The sequence below is a fragment of the Tiliqua scincoides genome, chromosome 3 (genome assembly GCF_035046505.1).
Source record: "Tiliqua scincoides isolate rTilSci1 chromosome 3, rTilSci1.hap2, whole genome shotgun sequence".
Lineage (NCBI taxonomy): Eukaryota > Metazoa > Chordata > Lepidosauria > Squamata > Scincidae > Tiliqua > Tiliqua scincoides.
Window position 1 is genome coordinate 20439259 of NC_089823.1, and position 12959 is coordinate 20452217.

Below are 12959 nucleotides of genomic sequence, written 5' to 3' on the forward strand. Positions count from 1 at the left end.
GAGAGGACACTCTGTTCCAGAACCACCATTCAGAGCGTGACACCATAGTCTTCCGAGACTGAAGGATGCCAACAACATATATATAATTATATATATATATATAATGTCCACAGGTTCTCCCGCAATCACATGCCTGTTGACCTTTTCAAAGAATTCAATAAGGTTCATGAGGCAAAACTTACCCTTACAGAAGCCATGCTGAGTCTCTCTCAGCAAGGCTTTTTCGTCTATGTGTTTTGAGGTCCTATATTTGATGAGGCATTCCACCATCTTACCCGGTATAGACATTAGGCTGACCAGCCTATAGTTTCCCGGTTTCCCCCTCCTTCCCTTTTTAAAGATCAGTGTGACATTTGCTATCTTCCAATCTTCTGGCACCATGGCTGTTTTGAGGGACAAGTTGCATACCTTAGTCAAGAGGTCTGCAACTTCATTCTTCAATTCCTTAATAACTCTTGGGTGGATGCCATCAGGGCCCGGTGACTTATTGATCTTTAATTTATCAATGAGGTCTGAAACATCTTCTCTTTTAACCTCTATCTGACTTAACTCCTCGGTCAGAAGGGGCCGTTCGGGCAGCGGTATCTGCCAGAGGTCTTCTGCCGTGAAGACAGATGCAAAGAACTCATTTAATTTCTCTGCTATCTCTAAGTCTCCTTTTGTCTCCCCTTTCCCTCCCTGACCATCCAGAGGGCCAACCGCTTCTCTGGCGGGTTTCCTGCTTCTAACATATTTGAAGAAGCTTTTATTATTCCCCTAAATGTTGCTGGCCATGTGTTCCTCATAGTCTCTCTTGGCCTCCCATATCAATTTCTTAAATTTCTTTTGCCACAGTTTATGTTCCTTTTTATTCTCCTCATTAGGGCAAGACTTCCATTTATGGAAGGAACTTCCTCACCCTTTACGGCAGGGGTGCTCACACATTTTTGGCTCGAGAGCTACTTTGAAACCCAGCAAGGCCCGGAGATCTACCAGAGTTTTTTTTACAATGTTTGCGTCATCATAACATATAACATTTATGTGTACAATGTATGTTGGTGTACCTTGAGCCCCACTGAGTATAACAGGACTTACTCCTGAGTAGACATGCCTAGGATTAGGCTGTGAGGCTGCAATCCTAGCCACACCTACCTGGGAGTAAGCCCCATTGAGTACAATGGACCTTACTCCCGGCATTTCCTCCCAGAGGCACCTGAAGGGGGGGGTCAGCACTCCGCGATCTACTCATTTTGCCTCGCGATCTACCGGTAGATTGCGATCCACCTTTTGAGCACCCCTGCTTTACGGCCTCTCTAACTTGGCTGGTTAGCCATGCGGGCACCCTCCTGGACTTAGTGGATCCCTTCTTCCTTTGTGGTATACACTTCCACTGGGCCTCTATTACTGTTGTTTTAAGAAGCCTCCATGCACGCTGGAGAGATCGAACTCTTTTTACCTTCCCTTTCAACCTCCTTCTAACCCACCTCCTTATTTGAGGGAAGTCCGCCCGTCGGAAGTCAAAGGTTTTTGTGAGAGATTTGCCCGGTATTCTTCCCCTGACATGCATGTCGAAACGGATCGCAGCATGATCACTGTTCCCCAATGGCTCAGTAACATTAACATCTCTAACCAGGTTCTGAGTACCGCACAATATTAAATCCAGAGTTGCCTGTCCTCTGGTGGGCTCCATGACTAGCTGCTCTAAAGCACAGTCATTTAGCATGTCAAGGAATCCAGTCTCCTTTTCGTGACCAGAACACAAATTGACCCAGTCAATATGAGGATAATTGAAGTCCCCCATGATTACAACCCTGTCCCTCCTTGACACCTCCCTGATCTGTTTCCTCATTTCAAGGTCCCCTTCCAGTTTCTGGTCTGGAGGACGATAGTACGCCCCCAGTATTACATCACTCCTCAGGCCTGGTAATTTAACCCACAGAGATTCTATGGTGGAGTCAGACCCACCTTCAATCTGTACTTTGCTGGATTCTATCCCTTCCTTAACATAAACGGCCACCCCACCTCCAACACACCCCTCCCTGTCCCTCCTGTAGAGTTTATATCCCACTGATTCGCTGCATTCCACCAGGTTTCCATTATGCCCACTATGTCAATGTTTTCCCTAGTCACCAGACATTCCAGTTCTCCCATCTTTGCTCAGAGGCTTCAGGCATTTGCATAGAAGCATTTGTACATGGAATGCCCCAGGATGCGCTGCTTATTAACTCCTTTGTTCCTGCATCCTCTCATTGTGCCAAACCGTCTATCACATCCCATCACGCTACCATTCCCAATTGCTACTCTGCCTTTGCCTTGCTGTTTTCTAACCTCTAACCTCCCCATCCATCCCATAGGGATGAGGAGTCCCGAACCAGATGCCCCTTGGCTCCTGTCGGCCTTCCCCCAGGGATCAGTTTAAAAGCTGCTCTGCCACCTTTTTAATGTTATGTGCCAGCAGTCTGGTTCCATTCTGGTTCAAGTGAAGCCCGTCCCTCTTGTACAGGCCCTGCTTGTCTCAAAACATTCCCCAGTGCCTAACGACTCTAAAGCCCTCCTCCCTACACCACCGTCTCATCCACGCATTGAGACCCCTGATCTCCGCCTACCTAGCTGGCCCTGCGCGTGGAACAGGTAGCACTTCAGAGAACGCTACCTTTGAGGTCCTGGCTTTCAGCTTCCTACCTAATAGCCTAAAATTGGCCTCCAGGACCTCCCGGCTACACTTGCCCACGTCGTTGATGCCGACATGCACCACAACCACAACCTCCTCCGCAGCACTGTCTACCATCCTGTCTAGACGGGCTGATTCAGTTTAATCAACTAAACTTGATTTAGTTTGAATGAAAAGAAGAAGTTAGCTAAAAGTCTCACAGTACAATCCTATGCATGTCTGCTCAGGAGTAAGCCCTACCAAGTTCAGTGGAACTCTCATGTATCTGTGTATAGGATTACAACCTCAAGATGCTAAGTTATGGTTGAGCCCCAGGGGTGTGTGTGTGTTTTTTTCCCCCAGGAATTGCTACTGAATGAGATGAAACATCACTTATTCAGAAAGGATTGTCCTGAATAGGCTTTTGTTTGCCTTTAATGACATTGCATTGTCCATGATCCCTGATTGGCTAAAATCACTCATATGTAGTTTTTCTACTAAGTTGTGTGGCTGCACAGCTTGAAATAGTTCTGCAAAACTTGGAACTTGGCTTTTCTGGAAGTCTGGCAATGATGTATGACATCATCACCAACCTCATGTCTGGTGATGCCACCTTGCAGCCACTGAAGGGGTTTTCATCCTGGCGCAGACCCCTTAGAGAGATCACTGCCATATGATTAGTCCAAGAAGCATTGCTCTCATTTTAAATTGGCTCTGTGAGCTATCGGTGATACTAGCATGTAGCCAAATCCTGTTGACTACTTAGTATTATTACATCATTGGATTCACTGTGTGATCTCTGTAGGAAGAAGCCTCAGAGAAAATTGGGGGAAAATTTGTTTCTAAGCAGCAGTTGGGAAGACAATGGTAGAAAAAGAAGGTGTTTGGGGGTTGTTGTTTTAATCAGTGTTTGCAACAAAAAACCACTACTGTACTAGCTAAACTGTACTGTACTGTACTAGCTAAACTGTACTGTACTAGGACAAACTGTACTAGCTAAAAGTTTTTGTTTAATTATAATGATGAGCAAGCTGGGTAAGAAATTGAGGTATGCATCTATACTTAAGAATTGTTGTTGGCAACCTTCAGTCTCAAGAGACTATGGTATCGCGCTAAGTTCCAATGAACATGTTTTTGAATAAACATGCATGGATTTGTGCTGCAGTAGTCTTTCTCTTACTTATTGTGCACTCGATAGCATTTTGTACCCAGCTCTGCTTGTGGCGCGTAGGATAGAAACTTAAAACCTACTCAAATACTCATCAGTATTTTAAGAAGCTCATTTGAGACAAGGAGCTGTTGAATAAGCAATGATCCTGAATTGTAAACATGCGTCTATGGAGTTCCTAGGCTGAAACGCATCAAATGTAGTAACTTGTATCTCTTGATAAAGAGTATTTATGATGTTGGTGAATTCCAGCACAGTAACTGTTTTAATTTGTCTGTAGCAACAAACAAACCAGGGTCTTGTGGCTCCTTAAGGAACAACAAATTTATTGTGGCACAAGCTTTTGTGGACTAGAGCTCACTTCATCAAATGCAGGTAGTGGTAACTTCAGTGGGAATCTGCATCACGTCTGATGAAGTAGGTTGCTGCCCACAAGAATTTATGCCATCTTATTTAAGATCTTTAAGGACCCACAGAACTTGGTTGTTTTTGTAATCAGGATCTCTTCTCCAGTATACTGTAGAGCAGTGGTCCAACATTTTTCATGCCACAACTCCAAATTAAATAATGAAACTAGGGACCCACCACCAACCCTACCCCCTTCCCGGGACCCTATCCACCAACTCCCTGCCGCCGTCACGCCCACTCCCCACCTCCATTATGCCCTCCTAGCAATGAACACTGTAACCAAATATTCTTATTAGAGAGAGCAGAAAATGTTGCCTTGAAGTCTGGTAATAGTGAAAGCTATTTTAGTACCTGAGCAGGACTGGAACACAATCTCCTGGTACCTGAAGGGGGATGCTAGATACCTTCCCTTTTATCTGGTGGTACTCGAGTCCAGTGGTCTTCAACCTTTTCTTTAAGTTTCCCATGACCACATAACTATGGTCAACCCCAAAGTTGAAGAACACTGCTGTAGAGCACAGAATGTTACATGCATATTACAGTTTCAATTTATGAATGGTTTTGCTGGCTGTCTATAATGTCTCCTCGAACCTTGTCTTGTGGTTAGACCTTTCTCCAGGTGCTCCAGTCCAAGAGAGCTTAAATAATTTTTGTTCTGGAGTGCTTGGAATGGTCTGATCAAGTCCATATGCATTCCTGTATTATTACTACAAAATGAATGAAACTCTGCATGTCTGGAAATTCATGCTGTATCAAACTGTATATATCATAGTGTAGTAAGGAGGCTGTCTTTCCATAGCATGAGGTTATGACAGCATGACTTTTTAGTCTGAATTGCTAGTAAGGTGAGTCAGGGGACAAGTGCTAAGGTGTAAAATGCTGAACTGGAGAGATGGGAGTGTGGCAACTGGTTGAAGAGAGAGCATTTTCAGTATGTTTGGTGACTGATGCCTGCATACTGTCCTTTCGTAAGGCACAGGGCTGCTGCTTTAGTTAATCATGCCAATGTATCCCCTGGAGAAAATGCTTTCCTTTTTTTCAAGGTGTTTAACGTTCTCCCTCCCATGTTGCTTGGGAAACGGACTCAGTGGATAGCTGCAGATCTGTCTCCCAGGCGCTCTCCATGGTGCTGTCTGCGACTGAACTGCCTCAACTCTAAAGCAGGACTTGTTTTGCCTGTTCTTGATCCGTTGGGTCATCCTGATTGGTGCCTCCTGAAGGCCTAGAGAGTGAAAAAAACAATGTGATGCTAAGTGGATAGACCAGTAAAAGAAGCATAGGACATGGAATCCAGTCCTGTGTATGATTATGGAAAAGGAGTCCCACTGACTTCTGGGGGAATTGTTTGTGTGTGTAACTGGGTGGAGATGGCAGCCTGTATTTGCATTTGACAACGCTGAAAACAATTTTGTTATTCTGAGATCCTTGGTAAGTGCATGTAAGCATGAGATGGAAAATTTATCAGTGAAGTTTTATAAAAAGGAAAAAAAAGGACAGGTTGAAGTAATGTTCTGAGCTGAGGTTCTAGTTCAGTGTGTATTTATAGATGTGCATGCTAGGGGAGAAGTTTTTAGACTATACCAGTGGTTCCCAAACATTTTAGCACCAGGACCCACTTTTTAAAATGACACTCTTTCAGGACCCACCTAGCTTTACAAGTCTAAATACCTAAAAGTGTTCACTTTACCAGCTGCTCAAGCCTCTGTTTTTTATCCTTTTTACTATAGTTGGGGGGGACGGACAGGGGATGACTATGTTTGGAGCTTTTGTTGAGCTCCGCATTCACTGGATGGAACCATTCTGGTGGTCTTGCGAGGCATGTGTAACTCAGTTTCTCTTTCCATAGGGCTTAATTAATTTTCCTTGTCATTTTGGAGGGAAGGGGACTTTCTTCTTGGGGTCTGCATTCATCAGTTTGGGACCATTCTGGCCCTAAAGGCTGCTGCCTGATTTATGAATGTCAAGGGGTGTGACTATAATGGTGATTGTGCAGCAGTGCTTCCCCCACCCCTGTAGCAGCTAGTTTAACCCTTGATACACATAGCCTAATCTGCCTTATCAGTTTCATGACCCACCAAAAATTGGGTTGTGATCCACTGGTGGTTCCCAACCCACAGTTTGGGAACCACTGGACTATACTGTATTCAGAAACTGCTTCTTTCTAAGAACTCTGTTTTGATTGAGTGGTGATAAATAACCCCATATGGCTTTCAGAAGCAGACCTAGTTCACACAACCACATTTTGGATTTTGGTCATTCTGTATACATGGGATCATCTTTGCCAGCTTTCCTGGATTCCCTCCTAGCTACTCTTGGGAGCTGAAGGTTGAGTAAACCACAAAGTCCTGGATTACAGTACTATCCAGACTTTGTACAAATCATCTGCTTCTAGAATAGCAGTGTTCTGTGGAGGCAATTTTGATTCCTTAAATTACAAAGGATATTGATACATTTGGAAGCTTAAATGTCAGATAGGTTCCTGTTGAGCATGAGTGCTTGATGCAAGCATTGCTGAAAAGCAAACTTCTGTGTTTCCCAGTGTCTAGGATTGTGGTGGAAATAAACAAGCTAACGTTCCTGGAGAGTTTTTGTTAATATCAGCTATTAGTATGGACAAGAAGCATCAATAAACACATATGAAGCTGCTGTCTTCTGAATCAGACAATTGATCCATCTAGGTCAGTGGTGTCTACTCTGATGAGCAGTGGCTCTCTAGGATTTCATGTGAAGGTCTTCGCCAACACTACTTAAAGTTGCCGAGGATTGAACCTGGAACCTCCTGTGTGCAAAGCAAGTGCTATTCCACTGAGCAACCAACCCCCAGAACTATAAGAATAGTTTACATGGATTTGTTTCCATTTGTTTTGGATGTGACATGCCAACGCACAGTTGGTATGTATGCAAGGTACTAGAATTTTGTACATGTGTGCATGAGTTTACATTCTTGTTACTGTCTGCCAAGACATATGCAACATCTTGTGCAAATCGGACCTACTAGTGAATGCTCAGACATGCAGCATGGCCCTGCAATCTCTATACCTCCTTTTTAGGTGTCAGGATGGTGGGAATTAGACTTACTACACTTGTGAGAATTGTACATTTTTTAAAAATTGAATTAATTGTTGACTTTTATTATTTATTTGTATTGTGTTTTTTTATGATTATTGATGTGTTATGAATTGTTACACCTTGAGCTTTGGAAAGGCGGGCTATAAATATTTTAAGTAAATGAATCTCTGAGTCAGTCTGTGGCTTTAGCAACATTGAGTACCTGCTAAAAATTAGTATCTGTTCGGCTTAGAATCTGCCACAATGATTGGAATTTTTTTTTTTTGGTGCTGTTGGTTGCATTTCTGAAAACCAGTGTTGCACATTATTGCCAATTGGCTTCTTAAGTGCCAGCAAATCTCTTGACATGCGTAGTAGCTCACATTTGTATTCTGGTCACATCGGATAAATAAATTATTGAGGCAACAGAATTGTGAGGATAAGCCGCAGAGTATGTAACGGTTTTGAACGACTGTACTCTGCTGTGAACTCTGGTTGCTATGGCACTCCTCTTAGATATCTAAGCAGATGGATAAACAGAAAAATCAGCCATCTCTGTATCGGAGAATCTGCTTATTACTTGGTGCAATTTCAAGCAAAGCAAAGAGGGGCTCAGAAGAAGACAGCAAGAAGGGGTGGCCATTTTCCTATTGTGGTGGTACCTTTTTAGGAATTTTGTTTGACTCCTTTATTCACAGAGGTACAAAACCCCACAAAAACTCCTAGACCTGGTCAAATGGGCTTATTCATTTTCTCTTACAGCCCCTTTTGAATTTATAAGAGGTTTATTTGTACAGGCAAGCTCTCGCTTACCATCTGAGGTCTAAATGAAGCTAATCGGAGTGTCATAATGAGTGCACATGCTTCAGCAAATTGCACTGCACCAGCCTTTCTCAGACAGAATGATTACTTTGCCTGTCACTTGCTGCTTGTGCCTGAGGTTTTTATAGAGCTGTATTTTCTCTGTGGGTGGTGTACAGATCTGCGTATAAACATTTTGTATCTTGTGAGCCATTCATTCAGTTTTATGTCCTGTCCCACCCATCTTAAATGGGATGTGAGACGCAGGAAGAGGGGCCTCACTGGCTGGTTTTTCTTTCACCATGTTACCATGGAGTCTGTTTTGATATAATCTACAGTTGGGTTTGGGGTATATCACCAGGTAGCCTTGCTAGTTTATTCAGAACATTTTTAGCCACCATTAGCTAGCATGTGGAAATATCATGCCAGAAAAATAATAATAAAAATAATAATGCATTTCTAGGTGTCAGCAAAACACAATCCTTTGAATACAAGGGTGGTAGAAACAGCAGCAAATCAGTGCCAAAGCAATGCCTTCCTTATTCCCACAAATGTTTAGGAAAATAATTATTTAGCTGGTAGCAGAAAGAGTATTGGGAGGATTCAGTCTAAGCTTATTTGGAAGGACATTCCAAAGAGGGGCACCACAACTGAGAGGGTGCTACTGTATCCTTTGTGGCTTCACCTGTGAAATGTAAAGCAACTAATAGGGTGTCACTTTATGATCCAATGATTATATGAAAGATTATGCCACATCAGCAATGCCACATATGAACTTCAGGTTCATCTACACATGTCACCCACAGCCTATGTCTTGGGGATTTTAAGGCCTTTACCTTAAGAACCAGGGCTACATTGCTTGGGAATAGCCAGGTACATGTCAATGTTGAATAATTTTGTTATGAAAATGGAATCCTAACAGGCACATACATCAGTGTATATGGTAAACATAACAGTGTCTATGACAGAATTTTTGCTGTGGAAAAGGACTTCTCTATAAATGTGGTTTTGAGCACTTCAGAACTGAAAATCTGCTCCAATGGGAGCACTCACTCAGTCAAAAAAGGCACATTGTCACTTCCATTCAGTGCTTTTAGAGCTTATTACCATGATCATTCTGCAAGCAGCCTCAATTGCAGGGGCACGCATAGTGCACATGGAACTCTGCACATGCTGCCATTGTCCCACGATCACCTTTGCTTGTGATAGTAGTGCTTATACTCTCAGTATAAGCATTAGCTTACCTCAGTGAGAGGTCATACAGAAATGAGCTTGTGGGGCCTTAAAGTTCCCAAGATGTCGGAGAGTTGGCACTCAACATTTCATGGAAGCTGCAAACACTGAATATTGAGGGACAGGGAAGAAAGTCAATATCCAGAAGAATCCCTGCAATGTAACAGTGTCTCTACTATATACTACTATAGTATATACTACTATAGTATAGTGTATAGTAACTACTATAGCTGTTTCTGACTTTCCCCAAAAGAAGTGTTAAAAGTAACCTTAATAATCAACAGTGGACTAGTACAGGCATAAAAGGGGCAATATCTTAATCCCAGTCAAGAGTTCAAAATGAGCCACAGGACTGTGCCCCCCTACCCTGTGCAAATTGTGCCACTCCCTGGCCTTATTCACACTTAAGTATGACCGTGCTTGCTGGCTGTGTAGTGAAAACTAATAAGAATCCCTATTTAACCAGGGCATGCTGACAAGCATCAGATCCTGGTGAAGCAGTGCAGAACCTGATTAATACTGGTCTTATCACTGCTTGCCTCTGTGCTGCTTTGATAGTTTGCTGATTTAATATGTATTTTGATTGTGCTGTGTTTTGGCCAAGATGTGTTTTAATCCTATGTTGTCTTCCACTTTGAGGGCCCATACAGTCAAAAAGCATGATGATTATGCTTAACTACATAGTTAAGGGAATTTGTGCTGGTGGGAGGGAGAGATTAGTTGGAGGAGGATGTCATACTATTTCCTCCTCCCAATCATATGTCCACATGAAGCTTCCTTGTAAGAAGTTAGACCGTTTGTCCATTGAGTCCTGTGCTAACTACTCTGAGGGCCCAATCCTATCTGACATTCCAGTGCTGATGCAGCCAAGCCAATGGGGTTCATGTTGCATCATGTGGTGGAGAGGCAGTCAGAAAGTCCTCCTCATTTGTTCCCTACCTCATGGCTACATTGTGACTGCGTTGGCACTGGGAAGTTAGATAGGATTGAGCCCTGAGTGACAGTGGCTCTCCAAAGTGCCTGCCAAGTGTCATCCTCATAGCTGGAGCTGTTGAGGGTTGAACCTGAGACTGTTCTCATACAAAGCAGGTCTCTTAACCATGTTTAAGAGAGTGCCCTCATGACAACTGCACCAGCTGTTAGAGTCCCTTTTATGATCCTCAGTATCATTTCTGAAAATGCTTGTCTTTTATTAGAATGCTACTCCACAAAAGAAGGCATTGATTTGTGGTCTTAGTGGAATTAGGAAAGTCAGTTCATCTTAACGTGTAATCCATTTCATAAATAGTGTGCTTTCATTGCAGGATTTCTACAAGCAAGAATTTATTTTAATAAAAACAGTCATTGAAAAGGTATCAGCATTAACTATGCATTCCATTTTGTTCCTAAAGATCTCCAGAGTCATAAGTTTAAGATGGAGGAGTAGTGTAACATTTAAAGGTACCTGCCAAACAAATTTTCTCTTACTTTTAGATACTTAGCTAAAATGTAGTGCTTTCTTAGTAGCACCCGTTTGTAAGTTAAATGCGCTCTGTGTGATAGCTTTTTAGTGCTGCCGTTAAGCTGTGAATTTTCTGACTGGTCCCAATTTGATTGACTTGTCCACAGTGCCAGGTAAGGCAGACTATCCCATTCTATGCATGTTTATTTGGAAGAGTTCCACTGAACTGAGTGTGATGTACTTCCTAATAAGCATACTTAGGTTCTGCAGCCAAACAGCCCAGTCCTAACTAAATTCCTGCTCAGTGATGCAGTGGTGCCAGTGTGGGCTATGCAGTATTCCATGGGGGATTTGGCTGCTGGAGGTTTCCTTGGGATAAGAGGACATTTGTCCCCTTGCCCTTCGGTAGGCTCCCACAGCTTGCTATGGGTCACTGTGGACCTGCATCAGCTGGTGCAAGTCCAAATTGATTCATGCAGGCAGGCCTGGGAAGGGGGATAGGATACAGTATGCAACAACAACACCAATCCCAACCCTCTTCTGGGCCCAATATGCCCCCCATTGCTTTCTTGGGCCCCCCATTGCTCTCCTGGGCCCAATATAACCCCCCTTTGCCCACCACATTCCACCACCTCCTGCAATTGAGCTGGACTTAACTGGTCTGGAGGGTATCCTTCACTCCATCTGTGAGCACAGAATGGCTCTTGCCTTCCCGCTGGCACACCAGCCACTAAAGCTGTTGCAAAGCTCTTTACATCGCTTTTGCAACTGTGTGTGCTGGTGGAATATACATTCTGACAATGCATAGGACTGGGCTGAAAATCTCATTGCAAACACACTGTACCATGGGATAACAAATTTTCAGCAAATTTGTCTTGGATTCATTCTTTTCTATGGACTTTACAAGCCAGCTTTGCTGACCTAAGACCCAGGTGTGCTTCCTGCTACAAGAAAATCATTTCTGTTGATGAATATTGCTCTGTTTAGTCCTAAGGGGTCATTGGGTATCTAGCCATTACAAAAGACTTTTGTTTCCACCTCAGAAATAACGTGCTGTAAGGATTAAGCAGCTTACCTACAGCAAAATGGTCTTCTCATTTACCACCTCGAAAGTGAAGACAGTACTCTTGTAGGCATGAAGCCAGTCATTCACATGTTATTCATTCATATGACCAAATGTTGTGCTAAGTGTTATACAATAAATAGCATGACATGTCTCTGCCTACAGCTTACTGTCTGAAGCACATGGAGATCCTATACAAACAAATTTCACCATTGGCTTAAATTGAACATGCATTGTGTGTGGAAATGAAATGAATGGGGAAGCTCCTGCTTTTGCAGGAGCTCCATATGTACAGATCTGGCAGGTGGCAGTGCAGAATCGACAGTTTAAATTGTAGCACCCTGCTGGTTTTGGTTTCTCAGGCTTTCTGTCTTTCTATCCTGTCTGCTCTGACAATTGCATAACAAATGAATTCCACAGATGCAGCTTTTACCCAGTATAGTTATAGGCACAGAGTCTTGAGAAGGTAGGGGAAAACTGGTAGCCTTACTTCAGAATGTTTTGCAAACCTTGATTCTGGTTGAGAAAAGTCTCCAAATCCAGATCATTTTGCTTCATTTGACATTCTAGATAAGTGTGTCAGGATTCCAAAACCCATTTCACTCTCCCCCCATTCCATTCTCTTTTTCCATTTGCTTGTTTGCAGATCCCCTCCATGAACAGAGAGAGAGAGAGAGAGAGAGAGAGAGAGAGAGAGAGAGAGAATGCACCACTGCACTCACACAAATATGTACTTGATTTTTACAATTGAAAACCAGCTGGCTTTCTTCTAGAAACCAGCCAAAGATCTTGACTGGAAGCACTAAGGACAAGCACCCAAATGAACTTGGGAGTTCTGCCTCTTGCTCCGTCCACATAGCCTAACTGTCTATCCTTTCTCTCCTCCTTTGAATAGCCTCTTTAAAAGAAGAGAGAGAGAGTGAGAAGTGAGCATTTAAGAGTCAGGGGAAGCTAGTTTGAAGGCGTCCATACCCAAACCAAGAGCTGGAGAGTGAGTGTTTTCTCCAATTCAGGGTCCCTGGAGCAGGGAACTTGAGTTGAAGTTAGCACTAGGGTTTGTGCTGAACTAGTACTGAAGTGTGGTGGGGCAGAATATACTCCCTTATTGGTCAATACTCCCTTATAAAGGAGGTCAGTAGTCCCTTATTGACCAGGCAAGGCAGAAGGC